The following is a 6,000-nucleotide window of genomic DNA, read 5'->3' as shown; positions in this document are numbered from 1 at the left end:
TGGAGTGTGAAGAAATGATTTCTCATCAGTATGAGTGGTCAAGCAGAGCCTGGGGTCAGATAACTCACCTGTGTTGACCATCAACGCCGCAGTAGTTCCATTGCCATGGCAACGCAAACTTCATAATAATAATTCTGGAAAAGTGGCAGCGTAGGCCAACAGTCTTCAGGTTACTATAACCCACGTCTTGTATTCCTGCATGTTAGGATTCCTGTGCTCCTTTAGATTACCTTTACATTGTTATGATTTACATGTAGGCTACATTACCTTTTCTGTCATCGGACAAGATAATATTTAAAAACATTAGTCATTTATTAACACAGTTGGCTACTCTTTAGCAAATCTCAAAATGAATATACTTTTTCAAACTGTACATTATAATGTTGCAATACGTAAAGTCACTTTAATCTTTTTGGTTAAAATAGTATAACATTTAAAAAAATATTGGTCAATTATCTTTATCGGCCATATTGTGAAAATAATTATCGGCTTATCAGTATTGGCCAAGAATGTAGAATAGCTCCAGTATGTTGCTATTTTTGTTTAATGTGATCTGTTTACATGGGCTCTAATGCTCATTTAAAGATAATATTTAAAAACATTAATAATTTATTAATACAGATAAATGGAATATTAAAGCAAATCTCAAAATAAATATCCATTTTTCATAAAGTAGCCTAGTTCACTTGAACCTTTCAATTTTATTTTATTTTTTAACAATTTTTAGTATTTTATTCATTTAAAATAGTATACAATTGTCTTTAGCCTACTAGCAAATAACGTGAAACATAATTATCGGCTTATCAGTGACCAGGCTCCAATATCACTATTTTTGACTGTGACCGAACATGTTTACAAAGACAATATTTAAAACATTAATAATTAAACACAGTTAAATTAGGCTAATCTCCAAATAAATATGCATTTTCGTACTGTATATCTAAAGTTTGTGATGTCACTTGTGGCATTTACATTTTTATTTTTAATTTAGATAATATAGTATTCAAAAATTAATATCGGTCAATCATCTTTATCGGCCATATCGTGAAAAGAAAATCGTTTTGTCAGTATAGGCCAGTGCAATTTTAATATCGCCCATATCTCGCCCTGTTTTTGTTTTTTTCTGACTCTGATGTGATGCATCTCTTGTTCTTCAAAGCGAAGGTGCGAGTCAACAAAATGATGGACTTCATCTCACAGACCATTGAACTTTCCCAGCGGTCCTGTGGACGGGACACCCACTCCAACGAGCCTCGTGTCCGTCAGACGCCACAGCTGGGCGGCTCCATCTGTTCGCATGCTATATCGTATAGTTCCTCTCGTGTTCTGCTGTCAGATCCCGGTCTGCGACAGACGTGCGCGCTCATGTCTAACACACATCTGTATGAGTGTTTGTGTACGAGCTCCAGGAGAAGAACAGGCATCGCTGAGCAGCTGAGCGACAGAAGAAACTTGGCTTTTCTCTTCTCCTCTACGGAGCGCAGGAAAGCCCTCCTCCAGCCAGCTGTTGATCATGATGTCGATGCTATCATCAACTATCTCACTGTCTTAAAAGGAGAACCATGACACTTTAATATTACACATGCGGTCGTGAGACTGGTGCGATAACAAACCTCTTCAACACTGTGGGAATGTTAAATCAAATCATGGTAATAAAAATAAAATTAAATAAATAAATAAATAAAAATAATATATATATATAAGGGATAATGCAGAGCGAGGCGGTTGTTATAGCGAATACAACCCCGACAGGCAGATCAGGACGATGCGAAGCGGAGGGGTCTTGAATCAGCCTGAAGGGGTTGTATTCGCTATAACATTATCCCGCTTATTACATGGCTACCTACCAAATAAATCAATAATTTGACACAAAATATTGATTTAAAAAGGAGTTTATTGATTTAAAAAAACGATTGCATTGCTTCCGCTAAAGAAAATAGTCCTTTCCGTCTCTACGGTTAGAAACCTGCGTCCATAGCAACGCTCTGTTTTTCATGGCAATGGTGTGTTATACTTAGCAGCGGAAATAACAGACAGCATTCTACATTAGAATTCAACTAAGCCATGTAATATATATATATATAGATAGATAGATAGATAGATAGATAGATAGATAGATAGATAGATAGATAGATGTAGTATATATATATATATATATTCCTGTATTTCAGTTCACCCAACCCTGCAGCTGTATGACTAGCATCTAGCATTGGGTGAGCAAATTTTCTAATAAAAGAAAAAGAGAAAATCACTCACCGCTCATGACTGACCATTTTTGTAGCTTTAATAAATGTCATTGTGTATTTAATTCATACAGTGAAGACTTCTGATATACCTACCTAAAACTTCGCACTACCTAAAACTTCGCACTCTTTATTTTTTTATTTGTTCTATTGTATTTATTTGTCCTATTGCCTGTCATGTTTCTTTTTTCTTATTTTATTACTTATTGTTTACTTGAAACTGGTATTGAGAATAGTGAAATTCAGAAATTTCCAGAAAAAAATGACTATGTCATGATGCATATTGTTTCTGTAAAAATGACTCATATCATGATAAGATTTTGGTCGCTAGATAGCAGGAAAAGTTCCCACAGCTTGTGATTTATTTAGTAGTGTTCACCACAAATAATAGGCTGCAATGTAACCTGGTCAGAAGTATAGAAATGGTACACAGATGACACCTTAAATCCAGTCGTTTTGAAAAGTTGGTGGTAGAGGTAGGTGAAATAAGCAGTTGTACGCACCAAAAATGTTCTTTGCATTTAGAATAGGTCCATATAAAACGTGTTTTGTTCTCTCAGGTTAAAGAGTTTACTCAGACCTGAACTTCCAGATAAGAGTTGCTGTCATGCTCTGTATCTTCCTCCTGCTCGCCGCTGTTTACTTTGGACTCCAGGATTCATGCGTTGGGTTTGTTTCTCAGAGGGGATGATTGTTTAGTTTGCATAAAAGATAATCCAGTTTTTCTTTCCTCTTTTTTTTTTTTTCATGGCAGTTCCCTCGAGGCCAAACATCAGAAGAAAAGCCAGTAGATTTCGATAATGTACAAGCAGAGCATTTGTTTTACTCACCCTTGAATCAAAGTTTCCTTTGTGTGTGGGACCGGATCTGTTTCCCAGGCCTCATGCAGACTCCGTTGAGTTCAAAACAACAAAGAGGCTTGCGCCTCCGCTGACTTCCAAGAGCTACAACAGAATCTCCTGTCCTCGCGCACAGAGCTACAGGCAGATAGATGGTCAACAGCCTGAGTAAACAGATCACTGGATCTGAGAAAAAAACACACTTCACATAGTACAGATAGTACTACTCATACAGGGTATTCGGCCTGCATACTGCATTATATTCCATACAGATATTCTATGCAGAGAAAATTTGCATATGTATAATATATGTCTTGATTTACTATCAGTAACTCACCCATGTCAGGTCAGGCAACCAAACATTCTTATAGTTTTTTGGATTTATATTTTTGGATAGCAACATCAGCCCACACTGACACCATACCAGAGCAGTTTTTGAATCTTACAAGTGAAAAACACATTTTAAAGCAGCATTTTAAGGTTTAATGGTATCTAAATAGAGTGCAACAGCGAAGTAAAAACTCCATTCATTTTCTCCATAGGGAAATTGATTTTGAAGGATAAATTATAAACCTTTAAAAACAGACCTACTGCGAGCTACGAGGTTGTTACTCCATGGTATTTGCTTCAGCTGAAGATGTCAGCCCGTATTATTTCCTCTCATTTTTAAAGTAATTGTGTTTAACAGCAAAACTCCTGGTGAAAAACTACATTACCCATAATGCTGTACAGAAAATTACACCAATCAGTGAGCCAAAAAAAGCATCACCTGCCAAAATAGCTCTTTAGCTCCGCCCAGTCCCATGAAGCACTGCGAATGACATAACTCTTTTCTATTCTACCTCATTATAGCCAAATTCTACAGTATGAATCCTTCACAGAGAAGGCAACCCATGTACTGCAACAATCTCAGTGGGATTTATTTTGCAGTGTATTTGAATTTTTATTAGGGTAAGACTGCTAGCTTAGCAACATGCTAACGACAATATTGAAATCAATTGGGAGTCGAATCTATATTTTTGTTTGCCATGTATTTGTATACTTATTAGAGTAGCACACTATTAGTTTAGAGGCAAACTAATTGAAATCAATACCGAATCAAGTCTCCAAAGTAATACGTGAGATGCTCATAAATGTTCCAAATAATGCTTGAAAGGAAGCTCACTAGGTTTTGGAACAGAGATACTCTACAAAAACCACAGAAGGTGTAAATGTAAACACACTTTGCATGATTTCAGCGTGTCTCTTTGAGACTTGTGTTGGGATGTTTCGCATTAACAGCAGCTAGCTGGCTAAAGCTCTCTGCTTTGTTCTCCAATCCTGAGGTTAACGATTTTCCGTCGTGGGAGGCGGGGGAGAGGAGCGACGGAATTAGGATTCAGCTCCCATCCTCAGCGCCAAGCGCCTGTCTGCTGCCTACCCAGCAACCCCCGCGCTTTGTGACAAGGAGATGGATGATATCTGCAGCCTGGCCGGTCGCTCTATGGGTAAGACACACACACACACACACGTCTGCAAGCGCACAGGGTCGCACACACAAACACACACACACACACTTCTCAAAGCCAGCAAGGCTGTGCGCGTACACATTCACACATGTAACTAATGCTGTGATGCTGCTTTTGCTACAACCTTTAACGTGTAACACACAAAAGAAGAACCACGGCCACCTGCCACTGTGACTGTTTACTTCATTCCTGAAAATATTGCACTTATACATATGGAGGGAGAATATAAAAGTGTTTTAGGGTAATGATTTCATGTATTAGGGAGTTTAAATAAATAATTTATACCAGAGGAAGAGAGGGACACCAAAAAACGAGTCAATAATTAATACAGTAATATAAACAGAATTTATTAGGAAGTCTTAAACATCTACAGCATTTGAAAATACAAATATGCAAGAGGACAAACAAGGTGTTTGTGGGTTGAGTGTGTGTGCGACTGGACAGTGTGTGAGAGCAGAATGTCAAAGGATCTGTCACTCTTGTCCACCTCTAACGCAGGAGTGTGTTTGTGTGTCAAACTCACCTGCTGAAACTACCACTGCAAACTTGCACACACATACACACTGCTTCATTTCTGCAATACACAAGTTGGGAAAAGGGTTTGAGATTTGGAACCCTTCGGGAACACACACACACACACATATATATATCTGTGTGTGTGTCTTGTTTTCCAATAAAAATATTAAGACATCCTTAAAACAAGATACATTTACGGCATCAAAATGTATCAAATATTATAAAACTATATATACATATATCGTCCCTCTTTGGTGCTTTTCAAATACATTTATCTTGTTTAGAGTTTTTTTTTTTTTACTGGAAAACAAGGCAAATATACTGATAATTATATTGAAATTATGAAATTGTTGTATGGCATATGTTAGTAATTAGTAAGCATATATATAATGATACCTGCAATTATTGGGATTTACCTGCAAGCTGAAAATAACATTTTATTCTACACCTAAAAAAGAGAAAAATACAGTAATTAAAACCATTCATTCAATCTATCAACTGATACAAAACATCAAATTAATCTTAGGTATTGTGTGTGAGAGGATCGCTGGAGTGCTCACACAGCTTTTCGTGCAGGTAAAGGGAGCACCTGCGGCCATCGCACGGGTTAAAAGCTCTGACGGGAGGAAGACGCTCGGAGCAGCCCCAGGTTCCTCTGGAGTCCCATCGGCTGAGAGAAACCTGTGAGACAGAAGCTAATTATCCTCTAAAGCAAAAAGCCAGTTGTGGTTCAATAACTCCAGCACGCTGCCAGCCAGATACTGCGTTTCCTTGGCAACGCCTCCACAGCAGTACTGCAGACATCACAGAGAGAGGCAGGCGGTCACAGGGTACACAGGGCAGGATGAATCGGGGAGGGAAGTCTTTATGAGTGACGGGCCGTGTGGAGATACG

At 38.0% G+C, this 6,000-nt stretch overlaps 1 long non-coding RNA gene across 2 annotated transcripts in view; it reads right to left on the bottom strand.

Annotated features, from left to right (window-relative positions):
* Window positions 1-4,916: 4,916 nt before the first annotated feature.
* LOC311285310 overlaps window positions 4,917-6,000 on the bottom strand; it is a 47,852-nt gene continuing 46,768 nt past the window's right edge. The window contains exons 3-5 of one of the 2 annotated variants that reach the window (XR_014626335.1): window positions 5,667-5,787; window positions 5,523-5,554; window positions 4,917-5,164 (exon numbers count right to left, since the gene is read on the bottom strand). This is a non-coding gene — a long non-coding RNA (uncharacterized lncRNA). The remainder of the gene's footprint in view (window positions 5,165-5,522; window positions 5,555-5,666; window positions 5,788-6,000) is intronic. The other variant, XR_014626336.1, reaches the window with a different exon arrangement.

Source organism: Rutilus rutilus, assembly GCF_951802725.1.
Source record: "Rutilus rutilus genome assembly, chromosome: 25".
In the NCBI taxonomy this organism is placed as follows: domain Eukaryota; kingdom Metazoa; phylum Chordata; class Actinopteri; order Cypriniformes; family Leuciscidae; genus Rutilus; species Rutilus rutilus.
Note: the sequence above shows the minus strand (reverse complement) of the source record. Positions and strands in the feature narration are given on the sequence as shown.